The sequence below is a fragment of the Vanessa cardui genome, chromosome 22 (genome assembly GCF_905220365.1).
Source record: "Vanessa cardui chromosome 22, ilVanCard2.1, whole genome shotgun sequence".
Lineage (NCBI taxonomy): Eukaryota > Metazoa > Arthropoda > Insecta > Lepidoptera > Nymphalidae > Vanessa > Vanessa cardui.
The window spans coordinates 10530171-10544464 of NC_061144.1; the positions used below are offsets into that span (position 1 = coordinate 10530171).

General features: G+C 32.7%; 1 protein-coding gene across 6 annotated transcripts in view; it reads right to left on the minus strand.

Moving 5' to 3' along the window:
* Positions 1–14294, minus strand: part of LOC124539275 (protein madd-4) — a 446643-nt gene that overhangs the window by 386263 nt on the left and 46086 nt on the right. For all 6 annotated transcript variants that reach the window (XM_047116602.1, XM_047116606.1, XM_047116605.1 and 3 more), the window contains exon 2: positions 6062–6098. The gene's annotated coding sequence lies outside the window, so the exon portion shown is untranslated. The remainder of the gene's footprint in view (positions 1–6061; positions 6099–14294) is intronic.

Consider the following 14294-nt stretch of genomic DNA (forward strand, 5'->3'; position numbering starts at 1 on the left):
TTAAAATAAATAAGTAAATTTGTAAATCCGCCACTAAATCGCTATCTATGAGGCCGAACCCTCCACCGAACTCACTTTCGTAAACAACTCGACGATTAGAGTATGACTCGGATAAAAAACACGAGGCCCTTTGAAAACACACGCCGATGCCAATTTACTTTCAAACTTTGATATAGCAGCAAAAGAAAAAAACTAAGAATAAAATAAATATTTAAAAACCAGAGACAAGTGTAAGACAATGGACAATGTAGAGTAAAACTTTTTTCCACTTTCATATTTGGTGTTTGTTTCGTTAATTTGTATGCTCTAATCACCTCAAAATAGTCTGGTATACAATAATATATTATTGGCTATTGAAATGTCATATTACAATATTAAATGTTGTTGAAACGTGGTCGAGTGGTGTTCAATGATACGCCAGTCCGAGGTCCCGGGTTCGATTCCCGGCCAAGTAGATGTAGATTATTACTAGTTTTCTATGTTGTCTTGGGTGTGGGTGTTTGTGATACGGTCGTTACTTCTGACTTTCCATAACACAAGTGCTTTAGCTACTTACATTGGGATCAGAGTAATGTATGTGATGTTGTCTCATATTTAAAAATTAAGCGGTGATTCCCCCGAAAAAAGGGGGAAAGTTCATCTTTATACCTATTATTAATAGTGTTATTCATTTCATTTATCATGCAATAAATATATTTCAATTAAATTATTTAATAAAATCAACTTTGTCTAAAAGCAGGATTGGCAAATGGATCATCTGAAGGTAAATGGTCACCACATAACTGTACATATCAATCCTGAAATAACTAATGCAAACTTTTCAATATTTCAGTCCTATGTAATGATGTGGTAACATAAAAAAATATACTCGTAGGTTACCTGTTGCTCTTCCCCTTAAGAGTGATGCTGGGTACTGAAAACTCCGTGTTTTCAAAACACACTCTCAATTAGAAAAAACAACTATTGATTGACAAAAATATCCATACATTAAAACATTCCTGAATCGGACCCTATAATGCCAACACGCAGAAAAGTTGTCGCTATAAAAACATTCAGTATCAGCTTGAAGGGATAATGTAATTTTGCGGGTTATATTCCCCTCGGTGCCGTTTAACGTTCGAAAATCGCGGCTTACTTCTAAAAATCCCATAGAAAAACAGTGTATCCTTAGAAAGTATTTTTGAACTGAAATGTTATCAACATGTATTTAAACACTTTATATTAAAATTTAAAACGTTTAAAATATCCAAACATATTGAAAGAACAAAATTAACAGGCCGTAAACGTCCAGCTATTAGGTTAAAGCCTTCTATACTTAGTTTTTTTTGTCATGATATTGACAAACAGGCAAACAGATCACCTAAATATTCGTAATCATCATACTCCATAAATACTGACGCTGTAAGCACCATATATTTGCATCGCTTTTGCACCACTGACCATGGAAAAAAAGTAAAAAAAGTGAAGTAACAGCCTGTAAATTTCCCACTGCTGGGCTAATGGGCTCCTCTCCCATTAAGGAGAGGGCTTGGAACATATTCCAACACGCTGTTCCAATGCGGGTTGGTGGAATTCACATGTGGCAGAATTTCAATGAAATTAGTCACATGCAGATTTCCTCACGCTGTTTTCCTTCACCAATTAAGCACATATGTATATGTATAGAGGTGCTTGCCTAGGTTTGAACCCGAAATCATCGGTTAAGATGCACGTATTGGGCCACTAATTGGACTAATTGGACCACTGGGCCATCTCGGCTCCATGGAAAACAGCTTCAATAAAGCCAAATCAAAATCAAAATACTCTTTTTGTACACTAGTAAACACATTTGTCACGTCAGTTGGTTGTCAGTTTGGTCACGTTTAAGAAAGACGCACAAGAGGCGGTTTATCGCTAAAACAGCGATCTCTTTCAGGCAACCCTTAAGGTAGAGGAAAGAAACAGAAAGAGGTAGGGTTGTACGTAACAGATATAAATATAGAAATAAAATACTATCAGTCTAATAAAAATATAATTGAAATGAAATAATGTATAACTAATAACTAACATGCATACATATGTGTATGTGTCTAGTTAGATATAAATTATATTTTAAATTAAATTAAATTCTCACGAAAATATACATGTGAAATCCTATCAAAAATACGAAAAAATAGCATTAAATGTTAATTAAAAAAATACATTAAAGAGCTTTCTTTTTTAGGTATAAGATTATATATCTCGTGAACAAGACATTTATTAGACAATGTCGAAATATCGAGCTCTACCAAATACCAATAAAAAATATGTTAAATATTTGGTTTTAAAGTTTTTAAACAAACTTATTGTTTGTACTTCTGGCCAAAATGAAAAGCAGATAAACGTAATCACATTATATCGTATTCAAACTGTACCAATATTCTCTTTCATTCAATGAATTTCAACTCCACACGATACAGTTTTTGCAATAGAAGCCAGACGAAAAATTAACCAAGCGAAAAACAATCTATCGACTCCGAAACATCGGGAGGGAACGCGAACAAAAAGGCCTTTGGCATTCCTACTGTTTCGTTTCGTTACAATACGTTGAACAAAATAGTTCGGAAACAACGCATTCGACATCCTAATGGATTCCTGATGGGCGTACTGTATACGCTTTTCTAACTCTGGACGTTTCGAAGCCGTTTTAGAAAAAAATTGCTCCACATTGCTTACTAAATTTAGGTATCTATTTGCAAACAAATTATTTCTTGGTGGCAGGGCTTTGTGCAAGCCCGTCTGGGTAGGTACCACCCACTCATCAGTTATTCTACCGCCAAACAACAATACTCAGTATTGTTGTGTTCTGGTCTGAAGGGTGAGTGAGCCAGTGTAACTACAGGAACAAGGGACATAACATCTTAGTTCCCAAGGTTGGTGGCACATTGACGATGTAAGGAATAGTTCTTACGGCGTCAATGTCTATGGGCGATGGTGACCACTTACTATCAGGTGGCCCATATGCTCGTCCGCAAACCTATACCATAAAAAAAAAATATTATCATCTAGTACTTTCGCAGTAACAGACCTCTACTTATCTGGTTTTATAATGACGGTCAGACGATGCGCAGGAGTTATTATAGTGCGCAAAGACAGAACTCAATGAAAGACAATTTTTGACTCAACAAATATCTGCATCTTTTCTTTAAAAACAAAATGATTGTTTACGAAATTACTTTCAAACCTTTGTTAATGGTAACATCAAGTGGTTTGGTTCAAATCCTGGTACCAATGAATTTCCATGTAATTTGTGTTTATACACATCTCGTGCTCGACGGATAAGGACAAAACCTGCATCTGTCATTGTGAAGAAAAGCAGTCAAATTTGTGGTGCGTGGTTGATAAACCACTTCATTTTAGGAGAAGGACCCAGCCGTGAGTAACACTTTACTAAAGCTGTTTATTTATTAAATTGTATACAATATACAATTAAAAATTCTTCGTTACAAGCGCATATTAAAGCATCAATAGCGCAATGGTTTACGGACCGCCTATCGATCTAAATAATCGCAGGTACGATCCTGACTTTAGGCTTTCAGTAATTCCTTAATTAGTTCAGAGCATTGCTAGTTATTTAAAAAAAAAAACGTGTGTTCGACGTCACGCTTGTTTTAGTTTAAATTATTATTACTATGTCTTTTTTAATGTATCAATACATCGGCACTTCACACTATCAAGTCTGGGTTACTCTCGTTTACTTTATCTTTAAATCTATTAACGTTTTAAATTTAAACTCTCTCTTAACCAATTTTACTACCGCTTTTAACACGAACACTACATAATAACGTCATTAGTTGGTTTATCGGTTTTCTTTACGAGTGTTTGTTGTAAGTGCGCCTTGTATATTTTAAAATGACCCTTTACGTTCTTTTTTTATAGATATTCATTTATTTAACAACGCATGGTTCTTTAATTGAAGTGATTTTAAAATTGTATTCTTATTTTGAATTATAGTGCAACCTAGAATTCTTGAGTTAATATCTGAATGTATGTGAAAAGATTTTATTTCGGTTGTGAAACACGCGCTTTCATTCTTTTAATCTGGATGAATACAATAAGGCAGTGCTTTCTAAATTTTTCATAACATATGATCCTATACGAAATTATGATAAGTAAAATATATTTTTTTAAATGGAAGTAAGAAACATTAACTCGGTTAAAGAAACATATTCAGCAATAGCTCTGATTATATTTAAAGTTTTATTTAGTAATTTGCCAATAATATATTAATTGCAAAGTACTTAAATATAAACTTGTATTTTTCTTGTATGCTAAATTAGTTTGCATACTAATTTATTTCTGATATGTTGCTATCAACCTTCGGAACTAATGTCCTTCAACGGATACACAATAATAAATATTGCTGTTTGGCGATACTTGATGTGTGGTACCAAGGCCACAAACAAAGCACAAAGCCCTACCACCAAGCAAAAGAAGCTATAGCAATATTAAAGCACATTATTACAAAACATTATATCCAGTGATCGTATAATATACTAGTTTAATATAACAATAAATCAAAAAATGATTTATTCAAGGCTTTCAAGCACTTTTGAAAAATCATTTTGCTAGAATAATGAAACGTAAAGCTACACGTTTAAAATGTAAATTCTACAGAGAAGACCTCACAATAATCCCCGTACTTAAGTATTTTAAACCAACTTTTTTTTCAAAAAAAGGTGTGCTGACGGTCAGATGAGCCACCAAAAACCCAACAATACTTAGTATTACTGGCCATAGAATATCTGAAAAGTGGGCCACACTAACCCAGACCCATAATAAATTATTTCAAGTAAAATTTTACCCAGTAGAAAAAATTAAATTTAAAATGAAATACTTACCAATACAACATTATCAGTGATAAATATTATTGTTTTTTTTTTTCATGAATCAACAACGTTGAGTTTGATAGAAGTGATTTTTTACAGAGAAAAACCTTACAGTACGGAGAATGTAATAGAATACCGGTTTTTTATCCCAAAAAACATAAAGGGTTAAAAAGTTCGTGTAAAAAAGCGTTCCTGTACCATTCATCCAATCGTGTAGAGAATTTCGTGTTGTTGACGTATACGTGAATGCTTCTAGTATATTACCACGAAATATATTTTATAAAATAACGAGAAACACACACTTAATTCATACCCCCGTTTTAACCCTCTTAGGGAGTTTTGTAAAATGCTCTCTTAGCGGATATGTACACCCTTAAGGAGTTTGTATAATCAATGCGTTTTATTTCTATTTTACATATATGTAGATTTGCTTAATAAGAAAAATCAATTTTCGTTTTATCACGTATCATGACATAAAACGTTACCCTCTATCAGCACCCCCACGGTTAAGCAAAGCATCTAAATAGGCAGAAATATTGATTCGCCGACTGCAAACGAGAGAATGTAATCATAGCGGTTATAATAAAATAGGGGGAGATCTGTAACGCGGGCAGAAAGCCACTTAGAGACAGTCGTAACGTTCGGCTGGAATCCTTTTAGAGGATACCCTTACTATTTGTTATGATGATTAAATAAATATAACAACAACAGCCTGTAAATTTCCCACTGTTGGCCTAAGGCTTCCTCTCTACGTTGTTCCAATGTGAGTTGGTGGAATAAACATGTGGCAGAATTTCTATGAAATTAGATAGATACATGCAGGTTTCATCACGGTGTTTTTTTCACCGCGGAGCACGAGGTGAATTATAAACACAAATTAAGCACGTGAATATTCAGTGGTGCTTGCCTGGGTTTGAAACCGCAATTATTGGTTAAGATATTTTATTAAAGCCCTGAGTGAACAAAGGGTGGAAATATACGAATCTTACAGGATGAGGCTTTAATCTGGATTTATTAGTAATTTCGTGATCGATGGTGAAGTAAAACGTCAAGATCCACATTTCATTAATATTTTCTGATTTTCAATTTAAGACTGTAGATAGACTGTCTATATGCAACTGTTTATATATACATTGAGATATCAATGTATATATAAACAGTTGCATATCTTATATATTACATTTAAATATAGAATGAATATAATTTAGAATTACCTCTATCCGCTTGATCCAGGAAGAAACTGGCCGTTATCTGGAAAAAAAGATAAGTGAATTAATTACGTGCTCTGAATAAAAACTCTTTGCGGATTATCTGTTTACGCTTTATTGTGTTTGTGTGTGTTTGTAGCTGTGGAAATGTAACTTCTGAGTTTTTCTCCATAGCATCTAAAATCTGATGGTCAATTTACGTCTACTAAAAATCTTTATCATGACGACTCCACAGCCGTGCTGATGTGACGTTGCTGTACCTTATTTATTATTTGATGTAAGTTATTTCAGTATACATATCTGGGTTTGTAACCCAGCATCATCACAATTTTGTTGATGTTGCTGACATCACGATTGAGATTTTGGATTGCAAAATGATGACAGATTGCATTTGCAGTTTACGTTGAACTCTATGACAAATCTTCATTGATTTAGAATTTCTCGGAACTCCAAATTCAAAAGCGCTTATAAAAAGCCAAATTAAATAAAGCATGTTTTATTATTGACATTTGAATGACTACTCGTATATTACCTTCAGTGCAATACGTTTTAAAAGCATGCGGTTAAGAGAACAATTACATGACATGACGATTTAGATTATTTGGTCAGTCAGCGCCTTACATAGTGATTACAGTCGGAAGTAACCACTCAAACCAATTACTTCACATCTTGTTTTTGATTTCATCAAGATTATTAAGGTGTTATATTTTGTTGATATACTTCCATTATAGAACACACATATAAGTCGATCTCACCTCGAACTCGATACATCGTAAACAAATAGTAGCATTGTATTTAATAGCCAATAAATTCCAGCAACGCTTGATCATGGAATAAATAATAATAGTGAGCCCCACTCAGCTATAACGTCACTTAAACTAATTACGGACTAAGAAGTGTTAGAAGGTACGCTACTCTCTATACCATGCCTACCACTTATAAGAAGGAATACAGTGAGAAGAATTTAAGATACTCTCAGACTAAGTAAAGAGCACGTGGCATTCTATTGTATTTATTTTATTGAAAAGTTTAGGTAATTTGAAAACCTCCGTGGTCGACTGGTGTGTTCACCGGTTTTCATAGGTACGCCACTCCGAGGACTCGGGTTCGATTCCCGGCCGAGTCAATGTAGATTATCATTGGTTTTTCTATGTTGTCTTGGGTCTGGGTGTTTGTGGTGCCGTCGTTACTTCTGATTTTCCGTAACACAAATGCTTTATCTACTTACATTGGGATCAGAGTAATGAATGTGATGTTGTCTCATATTTATTTATATTTAATTTACTTTCTATATTAATATTGTAAATGTGACAGTAACTCTGTCTGCCTGTATGTCGCTCTTTCAAGAACAAAGCACTGTACCGATTTTGATGACATTTGGTATAAAGCAAACTTGAACTCCAACAAAAGACATACGCTCCACACATGACAACAAACACCCTAAAAGGCGAGCGAAACCACGGGCGTCTACTAGTATTATTATATAACTTCAATCAAAACAACAACAATAACAATTAAATCTGTTACGGTTTAATATTCCGAAATCGATGAGACTTAACACGTATAAATGTCAAAGGGATGACCAATTAAATCTATGCCTATATGAATAATCTATATGAATATCATCAAAACAATTGCCAGACGTCAAAGCTTCCGGATCTCCGCGTTCACTATTCAATCGGAACCGCTACCTTCTTGAGATAAATAAGAATGAAAATCAAAAACAATTACAAAATAATCGATTACAAACATTACTTCGAAATTTTTAATTTAATCCATACCAATTTTACGGGCCAATGTAAATCTGTCTGTTAGCGGATATTTTTTTTTATAAAAAAGGTTGGCAGACAAGCATATGGGCTACCTAATGCTAATTGATCACCGTCACCCATAGACAAGGACGCTGTAAGAAATATTAACCATTCCTTACATCGTCAATGCGCCAACAACCTTGGGAATTATAATGCTACGACACTGGCTCACTCACCTTTCAAACCGGAACACAACAATACTACGTACTGTTGTTTAGCGGTAGAATATCTTATGAGTGGGTGATATGACTTGGGCGGGCTTGCACAAAGCCCTACCAACTTTTTCTTTTTTATAGCCACCTCTCCAATAGCAGCATACATAGTACATTTAAAAATATATGTTGAATGTTCTTCAAGAATTCAATTAATGATATAGTTAAGAAAGCAATTATGCTTTGAAATACATAAATATTTGCTTCGAATCATCATAACACAATCTTCAACTACTATAACTATGGAAACTAATTTCAACGTTTGATCAAACAAAACGTTTAATCGGAAAGCGAAGTAATTATTTTGGAGAGCTGATTAAAAACTTATAATTTTAGGCTTTAAATTCTTATTAATATTATGTATAACATTTATACTTTAAGAATTTACACAATTATTTATTTGTTAATAAATTGAAAAATTCAAAACAACTCAGTCAGATGACATGACACGAATATTGGCAAGAATGCTAGCAGCATTTCCATGTTGAATCGCTAACAAGGCTCTCTCAGAAAGTTAAAGAAAAGAAAGAAAGTTGAAAGTTTGTTAAGTGAAAAAAAGATCATGCAGTGGAGGCAATTAGACGGAAGGTAATAATGAGCTATAAAAACATAATTAAAATCAATATACACTTCATTCAAGTATATTTTTTTAATCATTAATAACATATACAATTAATAATACCTAATTATGTAGAATCTTAACTAATGTGTAATGCAATAGTAAGTAATAATCAAAGTCGCTATGTAGAATCCTTTTTTATGGTATATTTTGTCCGACGAGCATATAAGCCACCTGATGGTAAGTGGTCACCATCACCCATAGACAATGACGCTGTACGAAATATTAACTATTCCTTACATCGTCAATGTGCCACCAACCTTGGGAACTAAGATGTTATGACCCTTGTGCCTGTAATTACACTGGCTCACTCACCCTTCAAACCGGAATACAACAATACTGAGTACGGTTATTTGGCGGTAGAATAACTGATGAGTGGGTACCTACCCAGACGGGCTTGCACAAAACCCGACCACCATGAAAGCATAAGACGCCTAACTCTGATCTCCCTCTTACACACACTTATTTCATTTACGCTGCCAAAAAGCAAAGCTAGTTTAAAGAGTGAAATATTACCCAGTTGAATTGAATCGACCATTATCCAATGGATAGGTAGGTTTTGTGGACTCTCGAAGCAAAATTTTAATAATGTACGAGGTACATGTACTCTTGTACTTAGTTCGGTAATATTAATTCCAAACAAACAAACTCAGCAAGAATAATATCTTCGCATAACACAAGAATCGAAAGTTTAAAACTTGCCTCGTATAAAAGTCTTCTAGTAAATTCGTTTATTACTCGAACACGGAGAAATTTGGATTGAAGCGTAAAAAAAATCTCGAGAGATTTCTGAACGAAAAAAGTTGTTGGAACTATTTTTGTTTTATTCTACCGCTGGGAATTGACTTACATGAAATGGTTTTATATTCAAATAAACACACAGGATATACCACTTTTGGGCTAAGACCTCCTCTTCCTTTTGAGGAGAAAATTTGGAGATTCCACCACGCTGCCCCAATATGGAAAGTTCCAATAATAATATATCCAATACTAAGCTGAAATACAAAATAAAAAGAAAAAATGACGTCACTTTCAAAATTTACACTATTAGTGATCCAAGTCCACCAACTCAAAATTGGATGACTTTATTTGATGTGTGTTTTGAATGAACAAAATGAAGCCAGTGCAGTATTTTCATACTTCAATATCAATACTTCACACACGTGAAAACTATAATTTATGTAGTGATTCATATATTTCAATTTACTCACGTACGACCCAGAGATTATAACACGTGACTTAACCAAAAATTTAGAGGTTTGAATTTGGACAAATACAAGTTTCCATGCTATGCTATAACTAAATTTGTGTTCATCTTTTATTTTCGGTTGTAAGGATCGTAAGGAAAGGAATGTTTTGAATGAAGTTTTGCCAAAGGTGTATCAGGATAATGTAAAAACCAAATCTACTCATAAATGAGAACGCCAGTCAACGTCAATGGGACATTTTAAGTAAATTCAAATCTATTTGATATAAAAACATATCATTTACTTATTGATGAAAATAAAAACTACAAGCAGAAGGAATGTGAGCGAGTATTTTGTTTTTTTTTACCACCTGTGATTGTAATCGCTTATACTCAATATAGCAAAGAAACAACCAAATTAAAAGGATAAAAAATAAGTTAAATTCTACTACTACTGCGTACCCTAAAAATAAACGTTCCTTACCACGCGGTTAAACGAAATCACACAACAACTGAAACAGATTTTCATTAAGCTACTTAAAAAAGAAATATGGTACTCAAAAAGTTTATTCAAGTCAGCGAGAAAACAAGATTTTTGTCCTAGCTCGCTTGTCTATAAGATAAAGGAAGACAATAATGAAATTACTTCAAAATTAAACGGAATAGAAATTTCTATTGTGATTGTAAAATCTTGAGCCGACATGGCCCAGTGATTGCGGGTTCACCCAGGCAAGCACCACTGATTATTCATATGATTAATTTGTGTATATAATTCATCTCAAAAACTTCGTAAGGAAACCTGCATGTGTCTAATTTCATAGAAATTCTGCCACATGTGTATTCCACCAACCCGCATTGGAACAGCATGGTGAAATATGTTCCAAACCTTCTGCTCAAAGGGAGAGGAGGCCATAAAACAACAGTGGGAAATTTACAGGCTGTTGTTGTTGTTGTAAAATCTTTATTTTATTACGCTTACAGTAATGTCTCAACAAGCGACGTAAGCCGATTTTATTGGGTGCTAAAGATTTAGGAATCGTTTCAATCGATAACCTTTATAAGCCGAATTTCGTTTTATTCTAATCTCCTTTACCACCTCTTTCCATTTCGTGATATTTTATTTACTGTGACATAATTTTTTAGTGTATAATTTTATTATATGGAACCAGGTAGGAGGAAATATGCAATTCTATTCTGTTACAAAATCTCGTGAAACATAAAATCGTTTACGTCATATGTCGGCTCAGATCTTTTAAACTAAGGAACGGATTTTAATATAGTTTTCGTAAATAAGCAGAACGATTCGAAAGCAAGACTTTTATATAAAATATGCATGTTAAATAAAGAAAGGCAATATATACATAATAAATTTCACCTTTTGTAAGTAAACCCCTTTTATCCATGTGAAGCCAGGACTGGAAGCTAAGAAATAAGGAATATATTGCATGGAAATCAGCCCAATTAACCAGATGCATCTAGTTAAACGTATTTAGACCTCAAAATTACAAAATTTAATGACTGAAAGAACCAATTATAAGTCTCAAATTTAGAAGTCTTAGAATATTAACTTAGTGGTAAATCTTTGAGCTTCTGGGCAGGGTATACCCAATAATCTACAAAGGTCAAAGTCCAAAATTTTATTTAATATAAAAGTGTTGCTTATTGATAGTCAAAAATCCACCACCGGTTTGGAAATCAACACCAGACCACGGACCTGAGAAGAACCGGCGAAAGAAACTCAGCGCGATTTTTATTTTAACAATAAATATATTTTCGTATATTTGAAACAAACCGCACATAAAGATTAATACAAAATATTGTCAAGTTCCGGTTTAAATTATATTAGACACAATGTAAATCTTAATGCCGTAGATGGGTACATATTGTTTTAAGGCGTTATTAATATTCGTCAGTGTTTCCAATTTTGGAAGGTGACCAAGGCCTTCCCACCTACTTTCCCCGTTTCTATTTGAAGAAAAATAATAATTAAAAACGGTTATTGAATCTTTATTGGGACAAAAGTAATGGGGTCAGTGATCCCAATAGCTCTGTATTTAAAAATGTACATTTTTGGCTGTTAAACCAGAATAGTCAAAGACACAGACTTGTTTAGAAGCGGAGAAAATAGCTATCTCCAAATTTAGAGAAAATCAATATCTCGGAATTATTGAATGAATGAATTGAATTCTCGAAATGTTTGAAAACAGAAGGACCGAACATAAATCTACATACTAACCATATTATTATACCATATAAAATACACTTCAAGAATAAAAAATGCAATAAAGGTATAATATTAAAGAATATTGTAATATACAGGGTTAGTGGTAATTCAACGTACATCCGCTAGGACGTGATAGGGGTGACTATTTGCTATAATTTTAACCCCCATATGCATCATCCAAAAGTGAACCATTTTTGTGTTATCACGTTTTTTAGCTTTTTTCAAACAATTGTCAAAAATGCAACTTCATAAATGTATTCAGAAAAAAATATAAATAAAAATGTATTTTTTTCTTCTGTTTTATAGAAACGAATAAACACTGGATATTTGTCACTATTTAAAAAATCATTATGAGCCCAAATTTAAAAAATGGGAGGCGGGAAACGTTATTATTTCTAATTTTTTTCTCTCAAAAATGCCTTAAAAACTAAAATAATCAATATAAAACTTGTTCTGCGGATTATTTTAAAAACATAACCGTTTTCTTAGCTTTCCAAAAATGTATAAAAACTAGGAATTTATTTCAAATCAGTTAAAATAAAATTACCAGAAAGGATGCTGGTGGGAATTTGTATTCGAACATGAACAAATTTGTACTAAAGGTAAAAAAAAGGTTATAATTCCCACAAAATTATTTAAAAATAGTTTCCGATGAAAAAATCTTACTTACTCCCTTAACTTACTTAATAAAAGTTTAAAATAAAATTTAAATACATAAGCAGTTTAATAGCTAAGTTATAAGTAAATCATTTTGTAATATTGCCTAATTAAAGTTTTAATAAGCTAGTCCTCTCTAAAAACTAACACTCTCTAAACCAGAGCACAGCACACACAGCATGTTCTACAGTGCATCATGCAGCATCCAATGGATTTCGATCAAATGGAATCTCTAGTTTACGGCGTTTCGCCGGTTTCATAAGCAGAAGACTGCGAATTACAGATTACACAATTATTAGAATACAAATTTAAAAAAAAAAACTCTTTTCAGGGACCTCTTTGTGAGGATGAATGATAAGGACAGAATCCTGAAATATTATCGCAAATAATCATTATTAAAGATTTCAAAAAATGATTTCGCGCCAATTCGATGTCAAATGACGATTTGACTTATGTTTTCTTTTAGTTTGTGAAACTTTTTAATTGAAGTACATTCATTTTATGCATTTCATATTTATTTTAAATTTATAAACAAATGTTTTTATTAATAATTCTTACATATTTGCTATATATAATTGTAATTAAAAAATGTTATGGACTTAAATAATCATAGTAACATGAGATATTACATAGAGTTATACTATGTATTTGTAGCCACAGTTTATTTGACGTAAATAATTTTCGCAGTATATTCTTACAAAGCGAAAACAATTTATATTCTTCTCAAAGTGTTATAAATGCCATAAAGAAATAAGTAAAGAAAATATACAAGAGCAAGAACGAAAGATAACACCCAGTAAGAAGTATTTACAAGTTGCAAAGAAAATATTAGTTTGTGTATGGTTCGCGTCGCTTCGAACAACGCACTAAGCAAGTCTTGTTTACGAATGTTTTCTGTCGTTATCGACATTAGAACGACTTCTGTAAGGCGATCTCTTTATTTGTATTTCGAACGAGAAACATTGGTTTCAAATTTAATTTTTATAAATATCAAAGTTTTTATTCGTTAATTGTTTTTTTTTTTTCATTGCTCCTAATTTAAAAAAAGAATAATTATGGATGCAGTATCATTAATTGGGCAGTAAACTGTTAAAATCGAAACCCAGGTCCGGTAAGCACTTAAAAGTTTAGATATTTAGATGTTTGTTAATCACGTTCAAATCGCTGGAGGATTCTACGAAAATTTACCGTAGCACTCGAATTTGAGGAAATTGGATTTGTTTTTTTTTTTTGTTATTGTTAAAAAATTACATTCATTCAATGTGCAATTTTATTTAATGCCAAGCTTAACTAATCAAAAACGTATTTGTGATATGAATAACATAGTAAGATTCATGACTGTATTTTTAAATTTAAAAAAAGAGTAACTACTGTTTTTCTTCCTGGTTCTTCGCGATAGACTTTCCAAACCGGTGATAGCTTCACTTAATATATTTGTTACTAATTAAACATTTAATAATAATAATAATATAAAGAAATAATTTACGATGTAAGAATTTTCATGTTGACATTTTCTTTGACGTCTTATTT